At 44.1% G+C, this 16,385-nt stretch overlaps 5 non-coding genes across 5 annotated transcripts; all 5 read left to right on the plus strand.

Annotated features, from left to right (window-relative positions):
* The first annotated feature begins 1,553 nt into the window (after positions 1 to 1,553).
* Positions 1,554 to 1,672, plus strand: LOC139476178 (5S ribosomal RNA). The gene has a single exon (XR_011654099.1). It is a non-coding gene; the product is annotated as a 5S ribosomal RNA (ribosomal RNA).
* Positions 1,673 to 4,555: 2,883 nt separating this feature from the next.
* Positions 4,556 to 4,674, plus strand: LOC139476181 (5S ribosomal RNA). The gene has a single exon (XR_011654101.1). It is a non-coding gene; the product is annotated as a 5S ribosomal RNA (ribosomal RNA).
* A 2,893-nt stretch (positions 4,675 to 7,567) lies between these two features.
* LOC139476182 (5S ribosomal RNA) lies at positions 7,568 to 7,686 on the plus strand. The gene has a single exon (XR_011654102.1). It is a non-coding gene; the product is annotated as a 5S ribosomal RNA (ribosomal RNA).
* Positions 7,687 to 10,578: 2,892 nt separating this feature from the next.
* LOC139476183 (5S ribosomal RNA) lies at positions 10,579 to 10,697 on the plus strand. Its single transcript, XR_011654103.1, has one exon. It is a non-coding gene; the product is annotated as a 5S ribosomal RNA (ribosomal RNA).
* Positions 10,698 to 13,590: 2,893 nt separating this feature from the next.
* Positions 13,591 to 13,709, plus strand: LOC139476125 (5S ribosomal RNA). Its single transcript, XR_011654054.1, has one exon. It is a non-coding gene; the product is annotated as a 5S ribosomal RNA (ribosomal RNA).
* Positions 13,710 to 16,385: the final 2,676 nt, after the last annotated feature.

Raw genomic sequence — 16,385 nt, forward strand, 5'->3', positions numbered from 1 at the left:
TGGTGACTTAGCGGCCTTCTTAGTGGCTGTTTTGGGTTTCTTGGCAGCAGCTGGCTTCTTGACTTTCTTGGGGGATTTGGCAGCCTTCTTTGGTTTGGCAGCTGCCTTAGCCTTCTTGGGTTTTTCGGCTTTCTTTGCCTCGCCAAGACGGAATGATCCAGCGGCTCCAGTTCCCTTTGATTGCTTCAGTGCGCCGTTCTTGACTCCATTTTTCAAAGCAGTCTTGATGCGAGCATTGATGGCCACCTGGTTGTCACCAACCTTGTAGTTGGCCAAGATGTATTTCAGAACAGCCTGTCGGGAAGAACCACCCCTCTCCTTCAGGGATGAAATAGCTTTCTTGATCATCTCCAAATAGGTAGGATGTGCGGCAGCCTTCTTAGGCTTGGCAGCAGCCTTCTTCTTGGGAGTCTTGACAGCAGCGGGGGCAGCAGCAGCATCAGCCATAGTGGTAAGTTTGAGTGGTAAAAATTCACGTCAGCTACGAGAGAAGCACAGAGAGCGAATGACACTTCCCCACAGACGGCCCGGCTGATACTCCGGAGGCGCGGACGTCGGAGGAGACACCTTGCTTGTTGTGGCTGATAGCTGCACGCTTACAAGCGCGTGTGCTTTTTCGTGTATTTGTATCCGAATAATCACTTCTTAATCAAGGAAAGTTTCAATTTCAACAACACAGTTAGGTAGTAAAAACATTTGGCTACATTTCGGTTACAATAGCAACACTCACGGGTGAAGTTCAAAGCCACACGTGATGTTTCCAATGAAGCGACCCAGTCTAAATTGTAGACATCGCTACTTTCAAAAGCAGATTTTTAGCCTTGAGACTCAAGTTTTTGCATTTTAAACGTTGCCTGTCAATTCTCAATATATCTAACTATGAAAGTAAAACACAACACTCATCAGTATTGTCTATGATAAGCTAGAACAAGCGTTCAAACAACGACAATGAAGCACGTTTTTCTGACGACTTCGCCATTTTGCAACAGAAAACATTTGACAGTATATTTCTGGAAACATAATTTTGGTCACTTCAATAAAGTTGAAACTAACTTTGTCATAACAAGTAAGTAACGGGGATTTTACTTTCAGGAAAACAGTCTACTAAGACGAGGATCTCGGGACACAAGCACTTAGGGCGCGAAGCCCCGAACAGTAACATATATACATAGGTGTTTAGATCACTCGATCGGTCGTCACAGATTAAGTCTTTTTGCCTGTCTTAATAGCACGATATTAGTAGGGGTCTTCGTCGTTTGGATGTTAATATTACCAGAACAATATAGGCTACCATGCATCAACGAAAAGTGAATGTTTCAGACGAGAGGCCGGATCGAGTGAGCGAGTGTGCCGGGCCTCGTGTTAAACAGTGATCACATGTTTTTACAACGGCTAGATTTTGTAGATTTTAATCCCTGTAAATATACATCATAAATCAACAAACACAACATGTCTACTGAACCCGCTGAAAACGCGAGCATGCTGTTTTCATGGCAATGTCTTTTTACCAATGTGCGGTGTGTATATGTAGCTAAAGTTTGCCGATAAGCATTGTCTACGGCCATACCACGTTGAAAACACCGGTTCTCGTCCGATCACCGAAGTTAAGCAACGTCGGGCCCGGAGAGTACTTGGATGGGTGACCGCCTGGGAACACCGGGTGCAGTAGACATTTTTGCTATGCGATTCCCACTTTTTTCTTTTTCGACCATAAGGTGCACTTGCCTCATTCACATCTGATGTAATCATACACTTTTATTTCCTTGTAAATGGACCCACTCATGCATGTCTGCTCAAAGACATAGCTGCCAGCCATGTATTCTTACATACCTTTACAGAAAGGACTTTTCCACTATACATGTGATCATATTCAGTTGTCAGTTCACCCAACTCGTCAACTATTCTGAAGGCATGTACGTCCTTTTCGCCACATAAAGGTGTTTGCGTGCACCGATAATTGACTATTTTACTTACTTTCTTACTTTCAAAGCATGAATATATAATATATACATGTAAAATCATAATGTTGTTCGTGTTAAGTCTCGGCTCACATCTCTTTGCCTACACAGATAAGAAAAGGAGAAAGAGTTAGATCGTACAGAGCGCCTGTCAATAGGAGTTCACTGGCTTGCTGCTGGAAAATGTATTTTGAAAGCTGTGAGCAAGCTGATCACTGTTGACACGCTTTAAAAATATGGAAAAAAACGATGCGACTGTGTGATAAACCAGCTATTTTATGTTCCCCGTTCTAGCTGATCGCTTGCAAACGTACTTTAGACTTATTAGAAAGGATTTCCATACATTTCTCTCGCCATACAACAGGTAGATGTGACATGTTGCAGGTAGGGGGCTAGGCGAAACGCACACGACCAAGGGCGCACAACTCTTGGCGCTCTATATGAAAAGTCGTGCATAGGCGAGGCGTGTGTCGGTAAAACACCCCGCGGATGTCTGGCCCTTTACACCTTTGAACACAACGTGCATGTGCAGCTACACACATAGGAAGTCTGCACTCAAGGATATTATATCTATCAACGACACTAATCGCCTCACTTTCCAACAGACACCCATTTTGGGGGTTAATAAACAAGCATAACAACAGTCATTAGTGTGAAGACACACTACCCCCCACCCCCACCCCAACACACACACACAATAAAATCCCTGACGTACCTTTATCATCATCACATATGCGTGTTATGTGCGTTGCTGCTACGTTATCTCTGTTACCACAAGAACCTGCACTTTATTTCTGCTATACTGCTAATATAAATATTTATTGTTTTGTTATCAGTGTTTTCAAGTTTTCTTTTGGGGTATTTGGATGGCCCTGAAAAGGGCCTTTGGACCACAGAAATGTGGAGCGAAGGCGTGACAATGAGAGCTTAAGCCTTCTTTGGCTTGACTGCCTTCTTCTTGGGGGTCTTGACCTTCTTGGGTTTGGCTGCTGCCTTCTTGGGTGTCTTCGCCTTCTTGGGCTTGGCTGCAGCCTTCACCTTCTTTGGTGACTTAGCGGCCTTCTTAGTGGCTGTTTTGGGTTTCTTGGCAGCAGCTGGCTTCTTGACTTTCTTGGGGGATTTGGCAGCCTTCTTTGGTTTGGCAGCTGCCTTAGCCTTCTTGGGTTTTTCGGCTTTCTTTGCCTCGCCAAGACGGAATGATCCAGCGGCTCCAGTTCCCTTTGATTGCTTCAGTGCGCCGTTCTTGACTCCATTTTTCAAAGCAGTCTTGATGCGAGCATTGATGGCCACCTGGTTGTCACCAACCTTGTAGTTGGCCAAGATGTATTTCAGAACAGCCTGTCGGGAAGAACCACCCCTCTCCTTCAGGGATGAAATAGCTTTCTTGATCATCTCCAAATAGGTAGGATGTGCGGCAGCCTTCTTAGGCTTGGCAGCAGCCTTCTTCTTGGGAGTCTTGACAGCAGCGGGGGCAGCAGCAGCATCAGCCATAGTGGTAAGTTTGAGTGGTAAAAATTCACGTCAGCTACGAGAGAAGCACAGAGAGCGAATGACACTTCCCCACAGACGGCCCGGCTGATACTCCGGAGGCGCGGACGTCGGAGGAGACACCTTGCTTGTTGTGGCTGATAGCTGCACGCTTACAAGCGCGTGTGCTTTTTCGTGTATTTGTATCCGAATAATCACTTCTTAATCAAGGAAAGTTTCAATTTCAACAACACAGTTAGGTAGTAAAAACATTTGGCTACATTTCGGTTACAATAGCAACACTCACGGGTGAAGTTCAAAGCCACACGTGATGTTTCCAATGAAGCGACCCAGTCTAAATTGTAGACATCGTTACTTTCAAAAGCACATTTGTAGCCTTGAGACTCAAGTTTTTGCATTTTAAACCTTGCCTGTCAATTCTCAATATATCTAACTATGAAAGTAAAACACAACACTCATCAGTATTGTCTATGATAAGCTAGAACAAGCGTTCAAACAACGACAATGAAGCACGTTTTTCTGACGACTTCGCCATTTTGCAACAGAAAACATTTGACAGTATATTTCTGGAAACATAATTTTGGTCACTTCAATAAAGTTGAAACTAACTTTGTCATAACAAGTAAGTAACGGGGATTTTACTTTCAGGAAAACAGTCTACTAAGACGAGGATCTCGGGACACAAGCACTTAGGGCGCGAAGCCCCGAACAGTAACATATATACATAGGTGTTTAGATCACTCGATCGGTCGTCACAGATTAAGTCTTTTTGCCTGTCTTAATAGCACGATATTAGTAGGGGTCTTCGTCGTTTGGATGTTAATATTACCAGAACAATATAGGCTACCATGCATCAACGAAAAGTGAATGTTTCAGACGAGAGGCCGGATCGAGTGAGCGAGTGTGCCGGGCCTCGTGTTAAACAGTGATCACATGTTTTTACAACGGCTAGATTTTGTAGATTTTAATCCCTGTAAATATACATCATAAATCAACAAACACAACATGTCTACTGAACCCGCTGAAAACGCGAGCATGCTGTTTTCATGGCAATGTCTTTTTACCAATGTGCGGTGTCTATATGTAGCTAAAGTTTGCCGATAAGCATTGTCTACGGCCATACCACGTTGAAAACACCGGTTCTCGTCCGATCACCGAAGTTAAGCAACGTCGGGCCCGGAGAGTACTTGGATGGGTGACCGCCTGGGAACACCGGGTGCAGTAGACATTTTTGCTATGCGATTCCCACTTTTTTCTTTTTCGACCATAAGGTGCACTTGCCTCATTCACATCTGATGTAATCATACACTTTTATTTCCTTGTAAATGGACCCACTCATGCATGTCTGCTCAAAGACATAGCTGCCAGCCATGTATTCTTACATACCTTTACAGAAAGGACTTTTCCACTATACATGTGATCATATTCAGTTGTCAGTTCACCCAACTCGTCAACTATTCTGAAGGCATGTACGTCCTTTTCGCCACATAAAGGTGTTTGCGTGCACCGATAATTGACTATTTTACTTACTTTCTTACTTTCAAAGCATGAATATATAATATATACATGTAAAATCATAATGTTGTTCGTGTTAAGTCTCGGCTCACATCTCTTTGCCTACACAGATAAGAAAAGGAGAAAGAGTTAGATCGTACAGAGCGCCTGTCAATAGGAGTTCACTGGCTTGCTGCTGGAAAATGTATTTTGAAAGCTGTGAGCAAGCTGATCACTGTTGACACGCTTTAAAAATATGGAAAAAAACGATGCGACTGTGTGATAAACCAGCTATTTTATGTTCCCCGTTCTAGCTGATCGCTTGCAAACGTACTTTAGACTTATTAGAAAGGATTTCCATACATTTCTCTCGCCATACAACAGGTAGATGTGACATGTTGCAGGTAGGGGGCTAGGCGAAACGCACACGACCAAGGGCGCACAACTCTTGGCGCTCTATATGAAAGTCGTGCATAGGCGAGGCGTGTGTCGGTAAAACACCCCGCGGATGTCTGGCCCTTATCGCCGTTTTACACCTTTGAACACAACGTGCATGTGCAGCTACACACATAGGAAGTCTGCACTCAAGGATATTATATCTATCAACGACACTAATCGCCTCACTTTCCAACAGACACCCATTTTGGGGGTTAATAAACAAGCATAACAACAGTCATTAGTGTGAAGACACACTACCCCCCCACCCCCACCCCAACACACACACACAATAAAATCCCTGACGTACCTTTATCATCATCACATATGCGTGTTATGTGCGTTGCTGCTACGTTATCTCTGTTACCACAAGAACCTGCACTTTATTTCTGCTATACTGCTAATATAAATATTTATTGTTTTGTTATCAGTGTTTTCAAGTTTTCTTTTGGGGTATTTGGATGGCCCTGAAAAGGGCCTTTGGACCACAGAAATGTGGAGCGAAGGCGTGACAATGAGAGCTTAAGCCTTCTTTGGCTTGACTGCCTTCTTCTTGGGGGTCTTGACCTTCTTGGGTTTGGCTGCTGCCTTCTTGGGTGTCTTCGCCTTCTTGGGCTTGGCTGCAGCCTTCACCTTCTTTGGTGACTTAGCGGCCTTCTTAGTGGCTGTTTTGGGTTTCTTGGCAGCAGCTGGCTTCTTGACTTTCTTGGGGGATTTGGCAGCCTTCTTTGGTTTGGCAGCTGCCTTAGCCTTCTTGGGTTTTTCGGCTTTCTTTGCCTCGCCAAGACGGAATGATCCAGCGGCTCCAGTTCCCTTTGATTGCTTCAGTGCGCCGTTCTTGACTCCATTTTTCAAAGCAGTCTTGATGCGAGCATTGATGGCCACCTGGTTGTCACCAACCTTGTAGTTGGCCAAGATGTATTTCAGAACAGCCTGTCGGGAAGAACCACCCCTCTCCTTCAGGGATGAAATAGCTTTCTTGATCATCTCCAAATAGGTAGGATGTGCGGCAGCCTTCTTAGGCTTGGCAGCAGCCTTCTTCTTGGGAGTCTTGACAGCAGCGGGGGCAGCAGCAGCATCAGCCATAGTGGTAAGTTTGAGTGGTAAAAATTCACGTCAGCTACGAGAGAAGCACAGAGAGCGAATGACACTTCCCCACAGACGGCCCGGCTGATACTCCGGAGGCGCGGACGTCGGAGGAGACACCTTGCTTGTTGTGGCTGATAGCTGCACGCTTACAAGCGCGTGTGCTTTTTCGTGTATTTGTATCCGAATAATCACTTCTTAATCAAGGAAAGTTTCAATTTCAACAACACAGTTAGGTAGTAAAAACATTTGGCTACATTTCGGTTACAATAGCAACACTCACGGGTGAAGTTCAAAGCCACACGTGATGTTTCCAATGAAGCGACCCAGTCTAAATTGTAGACATCGTTACTTTCAAAAGCACATTTTTAGCCTTGAGACTCAAGTTTTTGCATTTTAAACCTTGCCTGTCAATTCTCAATATATCTAACTATGAAAGTAAAACACAACACTCATCAGTATTGTCTATGATAAGCTAGAACAAGCGTTCAAACAACGACAATGAAGCACGTTTTTCTGACGACTTCGCCATTTTGCAACAGAAAACATTTGACAGTATATTTCTGGAAACATAATTTTGGTCACTTCAATAAAGTTGAAACTAACTTTGTCATAACAAGTAAGTAACGGGGATTTTACTTTCAGGAAAACAGTCTACTAAGACGAGGATCTCGGGACACAAGCACTTAGGGCGCGAAGCCCCGAACAGTAACATATATACATAGGTGTTTAGATCACTCGATCGGTCGTCACAGATTAAGTCTTTTTGCCTGTCTTAATAGCACGATATTAGTAGGGGTCTTCGTCGTTTGGATGTTAATATTACCAGAACAATATAGGCTACCATGCATCAACGAAAAGTGAATGTTTCAGACGAGAGGCCGGATCGAGTGAGCGAGTGTGCCGGGCCTCGTGTTAAACAGTGATCACATGTTTTTACAACGGCTAGATTTTGTAGATTTTAATCCCTGTAAATATACATCATAAATCAACAAACACAACATGTCTACTGAACCCGCTGAAAACGCGAGCATGCTGTTTTCATGGCAATGTCTTTTTACCAATGTGCGGTGTGTATATGTAGCTAAAGTTTGCCGATAAGCATTGTCTACGGCCATACCACGTTGAAAACACCGGTTCTCGTCCGATCACCGAAGTTAAGCAACGTCGGGCCCGGAGAGTACTTGGATGGGTGACCGCCTGGGAACACCGGGTGCAGTAGACATTTTTGCTATGCGATTCCCACTTTTTTCTTTTTCGACCATAAGGTGCACTTGCCTCATTCACATCTGATGTAATCATACACTTTTATTTCCTTGTAAATGGACCCACTCATGCATGTCTGCTCAAAGACATAGCTGCCAGCCATGTATTCTTACATACCTTTACAGAAAGGACTTTTCCACTATACATGTGATCATATTCAGTTGTCAGTTCACCCAACTCGTCAACTATTCTGAAGGCATGTACGTCCTTTTCGCCACATAAAGGTGTTTGCGTGCACCGATAATTGACTATTTTACTTACTTTCTTACTTTCAAAGCATGAATATATAATATATACATGTAAAATCATAATGTTGTTCGTGTTAAGTCTCGGCTCACATCTCTTTGCCTACACAGATAAGAAAAGGAGAAAGAGTTAGATCGTACAGAGCGCCTGTCAATAGGAGTTCACTGGCTTGCTGCTGGAAAATGTATTTTGAAAGCTGTGAGCAAGCTGATCACTGTTGACACGCTTTAAAAATATGGAAAAAAACGATGCGACTGTGTGATAAACCAGCTATTTTATGTTCCCCGTTCTAGCTGATCGCTTGCAAACGTACTTTAGACTTATTAGAAAGTATTTCCATACATTTCTCTCGCCATACAACAGGTAGATGTGACATGTTGCAGGTAGGGGGCTAGGCGAAACGCACACGACCAAGGGCGCACAACTCTTGGCGCTCTATATGAAAGTCGTGCATAGGCGAGGCGTGTGTCGGTAAAACACCCCGCGGATGTCTGGCCCTTATCGCCGTTTTACACCTTTGAACACAACGTGCATGTGCAGCTACACACATAGGAAGTCTGCACTCAAGGATATTATATCTATCAACGACACTAATCGCCTCACTTTCCAACAGACACCCATTTTGGGGGTTAATAAACAAGCATAACAACAGTCATTAGTGTGAAGACACACTACCCCCCACCCCCACCCCAACACACACACACAATAAAATCCCTGACGTACCTTTATCATCATCACATATGCGTGTTATGTGCGTTGCTGCTACGTTATCTCTGTTACCACAAGAACCTGCACTTTATTTCTGCTATACTGCTAATATAAATATTTATTGTTTTGTTATCAGTGTTTTCAAGTTTTCTTTTGGGGTATTTGGATGGCCCTGAAAAGGGCCTTTGGACCACAGAAATGTGGAGCGAAGGCGTGACAATGAGAGCTTAAGCCTTCTTTGGCTTGACTGCCTTCTTCTTGGGGGTCTTGACCTTCTTGGGTTTGGCTGCTGCCTTCTTGGGTGTCTTCGCCTTCTTGGGCTTGGCTGCAGCCTTCACCTTCTTTGGTGACTTAGCGGCCTTCTTAGTGGCTGTTTTGGGTTTCTTGGCAGCAGCTGGCTTCTTGACTTTCTTGGGGGATTTGGCAGCCTTCTTTGGTTTGGCAGCTGCCTTAGCCTTCTTGGGTTTTTCGGCTTTCTTTGCCTCGCCAAGACGGAATGATCCAGCGGCTCCAGTTCCCTTTGATTGCTTCAGTGCGCCGTTCTTGACTCCATTTTTCAAAGCAGTCTTGATGCGAGCATTGATGGCCACCTGGTTGTCACCAACCTTGTAGTTGGCCAAGATGTATTTCAGAACAGCCTGTCGGGAAGAACCACCCCTCTCCTTCAGGGATGAAATAGCTTTCTTGATCATCTCCAAATAGGTAGGATGTGCGGCAGCCTTCTTAGGCTTGGCAGCAGCCTTCTTCTTGGGAGTCTTGACAGCAGCGGGGGCAGCAGCAGCATCAGCCATAGTGGTAAGTTTGAGTGGTAAAAATTCACGTCAGCTACGAGAGAAGCACAGAGAGCGAATGACACTTCCCCACAGACGGCCCGGCTGATACTCCGGAGGCGCGGACGTCGGAGGAGACACCTTGCTTGTTGTGGCTGATAGCTGCACGCTTACAAGCGCGTGTGCTTTTTCGTGTATTTGTATCCGAATAATCACTTCTTAATCAAGGAAAGTTTCAATTTCAACAACACAGTTAGGTAGTAAAAACATTTGGCTACATTTCGGTTACAATAGCAACACTCACGGGTGAAGTTCAAAGCCACACGTGATGTTTCCAATGATGCGACCCAGTCTAAATTGTAGACATCGTTACTTTCAAAAGCACATTTTTAGCCTTGAGACTCAAGTTTTTGCATTTTAAACCTTGCCTGTCAATTCTCAATATATCTAACTATGAAAGTAAAACACAACACTCATCAGTATTGTCTATGATAAGCTAGAACAAGCGTTCAAACAACGACAATGAAGCACGTTTTTCTGACGACTTCGCCATTTTGCAACAGAAAACATTTGACAGTATATTTCTGGAAACATAATTTTGGTCACTTCAATAAAGTTGAAACTAACTTTGTCATAACAAGTAAGTAACGGGGATTTTACTTTCAGGAAAACAGTCTACTAAGACGAGGATCTCGGGACACAAGCACTTAGGGCGCGAAGCCCCGAACAGTAACATATATACATAGGTGTTTAGATCACTCGATCGGTCGTCACAGATTAAGTCTTTTTGCCTGTCTTAATAGCACGATATTAGTAGGGGTCTTCGTCGTTTGGATGTTAATATTACCAGAACAATATAGGCTACCATGCATCAACGAAAAGTGAATGTTTCAGACGAGAGGCCGGATCGAGTGAGCGAGTGTGCCGGGCCTCGTGTTAAACAGTGATCACATGTTTTTACAACGGCTAGATTTTGTAGATTTTAATCCCTGTAAATATACATCATAAATCAACAAACACAACATGTCTACTGAACCCGCTGAAAACGCGAGCATGCTGTTTTCATGGCAATGTCTTTTTACCAATGTGCGGTGTGTATATGTAGCTAAAGTTTGCCGATAAGCATTGTCTACGGCCATACCACGTTGAAAACACCGGTTCTCGTCCGATCACCGAAGTTAAGCAACGTCGGGCCCGGAGAGTACTTGGATGGGTGACCGCCTGGGAACACCGGGTGCAGTAGACATTTTTGCTATGCGATTCCCACTTTTTTCTTTTTCGACCATAAGGTGCACTTGCCTCATTCACATCTGATGTAATCATACACTTTTATTTCCTTGTAAATGGACCCACTCATGCATGTCTGCTCAAAGACATAGCTGCCAGCCATGTATTCTTACATACCTTTACAGAAAGGACTTTTCCACTATACATGTGATCATATTCAGTTGTCAGTTCACCCAACTCGTCAACTATTCTGAAGGCATGTACGTCCTTTTCGCCACATAAAGGTGTTTGCGTGCACCGATAATTGACTATTTTACTTACTTTCTTACTTTCAAAGCATGAATATATAATATATACATGTAAAATCATAATGTTGTTCGTGTTAAGTCTCGGCTCACATCTCTTTGCCTACACAGATAAGAAAAGGAGAAAGAGTTAGATCGTACAGAGCGCCTGTCAATAGGAGTTCACTGGCTTGCTGCTGGAAAATGTATTTTGAAAGCTGTGAGCAAGCTGATCACTGTTGACACGCTTTAAAAATATGGAAAAAAACGATGCGACTGTGTGATAAACCAGCTATTTTATGTTCCCCGTTCTAGCTGATCGCTTGCAAACGTACTTTAGACTTATTAGAAAGTATTTCCATACATTTCTCTCGCCATACAACAGGTAGATGTGACATGTTGCAGGTAGGGGGCTAGGCGAAACGCACACGACCAAGGGCGCACAACTCTTGGCGCTCTATATGAAAAGTCGTGCATAGGCGAGGCGTGTGTCGGTAAAACACCCCGCGGATGTCTGGCCCTTATCGCCGTTTTACACCTTTGAACACAACGTGCATGTGCAGCTACACACATAGGAAGTCTGCACTCAAGGATATTATATCTATCAACGACACTAATCGCCTCACTTTCCAACAGACACCCATTTTGGGGGTTAATAAACAAGCATAACAACAGTCATTAGTGTGAAGACACACTACCCCCCACCCCCACCCCAACACACACACACAATAAAATCCCTGACGTACCTTTATCATCATCACATATGCGTGTTATGTGCGTTGCTGCTACGTTATCTCTGTTACCACAAGAACCTGCACTTTATTTCTGCTATACTGCTAATATAAATATTTATTGTTTTGTTATCAGTGTTTTCAAGTTTTCTTTTGGGGTATTTGGATGGCCCTGAAAAGGGCCTTTGGACCACAGAAATGTGGAGCGAAGGCGTGACAATGAGAGCTTAAGCCTTCTTTGGCTTGACTGCCTTCTTCTTGGGGGTCTTGACCTTCTTGGGTTTGGCTGCTGCCTTCTTGGGTGTCTTCGCCTTCTTGGGCTTGGCTGCAGCCTTCACCTTCTTTGGTGACTTAGCGGCCTTCTTAGTGGCTGTTTTGGGTTTCTTGGCAGCAGCTGGCTTCTTGACTTTCTTGGGGGATTTGGCAGCCTTCTTTGGTTTGGCAGCTGCCTTAGCCTTCTTGGGTTTTTCGGCTTTCTTTGCCTCGCCAAGACGGAATGATCCAGCGGCTCCAGTTCCCTTTGATTGCTTCAGTGCGCCGTTCTTGACTCCATTTTTCAAAGCAGTCTTGATGCGAGCATTGATGGCCACCTGGTTGTCACCAACCTTGTAGTTGGCCAAGATGTATTTCAGAACAGCCTGTCGGGAAGAACCACCCCTCTCCTTCAGGGATGAAATAGCTTTCTTGATCATCTCCAAATAGGTAGGATGTGCGGCAGCCTTCTTAGGCTTGGCAGCAGCCTTCTTCTTGGGAGTCTTGACAGCAGCGGGGGCAGCAGCAGCATCAGCCATAGTGGTAAGTTTGAGTGGTAAAAATTCACGTCAGCTACGAGAGAAGCACAGAGAGCGAATGACACTTCCCCACAGACGGCCCGGCTGATACTCCGGAGGCGCGGACGTCGGAGGAGACACCTTGCTTGTTGTGGCTGATAGCTGCACGCTTACAAGCGCGTGTGCTTTTTCGTGTATTTGTATCCGAATAATCACTTCTTAATCAAGGAAAGTTTCAATTTCAACAACACAGTTAGGTAGTAAAAACATTTGGCTACATTTCGGTTACAATAGCAACACTCACGGGTGAAGTTCAAAGCCACACGTGATGTTTCCAATGAAGCGACCCAGTCTAAATTGTAGACATCGCTACTTTCAAAAGCACATTTTTAGCCTTGAGACTCAAGTTTTTGCATTTTAAACCTTGCCTGTCAATTCTCAATATATCTAACTATGAAAGTAAAACACAACACTCATCAGTATTGTCTATGATAAGCTAGAACAAGCGTTCAAACAACGACAATGAAGCACGTTTTTCTGACGACTTCGCCATTTTGCAACAGAAAACATTTGACAGTATATTTCTGGAAACATAATTTTGGTCACTTCAATAAAGTTGAAACTAACTTTGTCATAACAAGTAAGTAACGGGGATTTTACTTTCAGGAAAACAGTCTACTAAGACGAGGATCTCGGGACACAAGCACTTAGGGCGCGAAGCCCCGAACAGTAACATATTTACATAGGTGTTTAGATCACTCGATCGGTCGTCACAGATTAAGTCTTTTTGCCTGTCTTAATAGCACGATATTAGTAGGGGTCTTCGTCGTTTGGATGTTAATATTACCAGAACAATATAGGCTACCATGCATCAACGAAAAGTGAATGTTTGAGACGAGAGGCCGGATCGAGTGAGCGAGTGTGCCGGGCCTCGTGTTAAACAGTGATCACATGTTTTTACAACGGCTAGATTTTGTAGATTTTAATCCCTGTAAATATACATCATAAATCAACAAACACAACATGTCTACTGAACCCGCTGAAAACGCGAGCATGCTGTTTTCATGGCAATGTCTTTTTACCAATGTGCGGTGTCTATATGTAGCTAAAGTTTGCCGATAAGCATTGTCTACGGCCATACCACGTTGAATACACCGGTTCTCGTCCGATCACCGAAGTTTAGCAACGTCGGGCCCGGAGAGTACTTGGATGGGTGACCGCCTGGGAACACCGGGTGCAGTAGACATTTTTGCTATGCGATTCCCACTTTTTTCTTTTTCGACCATAAGGTGCACTTGCCTCATTCACATCTGATGTAATCATACACTTTTATTTCCTTGTAAATGGACCCACTCATGCATGTCTGCTCAAAGACATAGCTGCCAGCCATGTATTCTTACATACCTTTACAGAAAGGACTTTTCCACTATACATGTGATCATATTCAGTTGTCAGTTCACCCAACTCGTCAACTATTCTGAAGGCATGTACGTCCTTTTCGCCACATAAAGGTGTTTGCGTGCACCGATAATTGACTATTTTACTTACTTTCTTACTTTCAAAGCATGAATATATAATATATACATGTAAAATCATAATGTTGTTCGTGTTAAGTCTCGGCTCACATCTCTTTGCCTACACAGATAAGAAAAGGAGAAAGAGTTAGATCGTACAGAGCGCCTGTCAATAGGAGTTCACTGGCTTGCTGCTGGAAAATGTATTTTGAAAGCTGTGAGCAAGCTGATCACTGTTGACACGCTTTAAAAATATGGAAAAAAACGATGCGACTGTGTGATAAACCAGCTATTTTATGTTCCCCGTTCTAGCTGATCGCTTGCAAACGTACTTTAGACTTATTAGAAAGTATTTCCATACATTTCTCTCGCCATACAACAGGTAGATGTGACATGTTGCAGGTAGGGGGCTAGGCGAAACGCACACGACCAAGGGCGCACAACTCTTGGCGCTCTATATGAAAGTCGTGCATAGGCGAGGCGTGTGTCGGTAAAACACCCCGCGGATGTCTGGCCCTTATCGCCGTTTTACACCTTTGAACACAACGTGCATGTGCAGCTACACACATAGGAAGTCTGCACTCAAGGATATTATATCTATCAACGACACTAATCGCCTCACTTTCCAACAGACACCCATTTTGGGGGTTAATAAACAAGCATAACAACAGTCATTAGTGTGAAGACACACTACCCCCCACCCCCACCCCAACACACACACACAATAAAATCCCTGACGTACCTTTATCATCATCACATATGCGTGTTATGTGCGTTGCTGCTACGTTATCTCTGTTACCACAAGAACCTGCACTTTATTTCTGCTATACTGCTAATATAAATATTTATTGTTTTGTTATCAGTGTTTTCAAGTTTTCTTTTGGGGTATTTGGATGGCCCTGAAAAGGGCCTTTGGACCACAGAAATGTGGAGCGAAGGCGTGACAATGAGAGCTTAAGCCTTCTTTGGCTTGACTGCCTTCTTCTTGGGGGTCTTGACCTTCTTGGGTTTGGCTGCTGCCTTCTTGGGTGTCTTCGCCTTCTTGGGCTTGGCTGCAGCCTTCACCTTCTTTGGTGACTTAGCGGCCTTCTTAGTGGCTGTTTTGGGTTTCTTGGCAGCAGCTGGCTTCTTGACTTTCTTGGGGGATTTGGCAGCCTTCTTTGGTTTGGCAGCTGCCTTAGCCTTCTTGGGTTTTTCGGCTTTCTTTGCCTCGCCAAGACGGAATGATCCAGCGGCTCCAGTTCCCTTTGATTGCTTCAGTGCGCCGTTCTTGACTCCATTTTTCAAAGCAGTCTTGATGCGAGCATTGATGGCCACCTGGTTGTCACCAACCTTGTAGTTGGCCAAGATGTATTTCAGAACAGCCTGTCGGGAAGAACCACCCCTCTCCTTCAGGGATGAAATAGCTTTCTTGATCATCTCCAAATAGGTAGGATGTGCGGCAGCCTTCTTAGGCTTGGCAGCAGCCTTCTTCTTGGGAGTCTTGACAGCAGCGGGGGCAGCAGCAGCATCAGCCATAGTGGTAAGTTTGAGTGGTAAAAATTCACGTCAGCTACGAGAGAAGCACAGAGAGCGAATGACACTTCCCCACAGACGGCCCGGCTGATACTCCGGAGGCGCGGACGTCGGAGGAGACACCTTGCTTGTTGTGGCTGATAGCTGCACGCTTACAAGCGCGTGTGCTTTTTCGTGTATTTGTATCCGAATAATCACTTCTTAATCAAGGAAAGTTTCAATTTCAACAACACAGTTAGGTAGTAAAAACATTTGGCTACATTTCGGTTACAATAGCAACACTCACGGGTGAAGTTCAAAGCCACACGTGATGTTTCCAATGAAGCGACCCAGTCTAAATTGTAGACATCGTTACTTTCAAAAGCACATTTTTAGCCTTGAGACTCAAGTTTTTGCATTTTAAACCTTGCCTGTCAATTCTCAATATATCTAACTATGAAAGTAAAACACAACACTCATCAGTATTGTCTATGATAAGCTAGAACAAGCGTTCAAACAACGACAATGAAGCACGTTTTTCTGACGACTTCGCCATTTTGCAACAGAAAACATTTGACAGTATATTTCTGGAAACATAATTTTGGTCACTTCAATAAAGTTGAAACTAACTTTGTCATAACAAGTAAGTAACGGGGATTTTACTTTCAGGAAAACAGTCTACTAAGACGAGGATCTCGGGACACAAGCACTTAGGGCGCGAAGCCCCGAACAGTAACATATATACATAGGTGTTTAGATCACTCGATCGGTCGTCACAGATTAAGTCTTTTTGCCTGTCTTAATAGCACGATATTAGTAGGGGTCTTCGTCGTTTGGATGTTAATATTACCAGAACAATATAGGCTACCATGCATCAACGAAAAGTGAATGTTTCAGACGAGAGGCCGGATCGA

This window comes from Haliotis cracherodii, unplaced genomic scaffold (genome assembly GCF_022045235.1).
Source record: "Haliotis cracherodii isolate W230 unplaced genomic scaffold, xgHalCrac1.p SCAF_3, whole genome shotgun sequence".
In the NCBI taxonomy this organism is placed as follows: Eukaryota; Metazoa; Mollusca; class Gastropoda; order Lepetellida; family Haliotidae; genus Haliotis; species Haliotis cracherodii.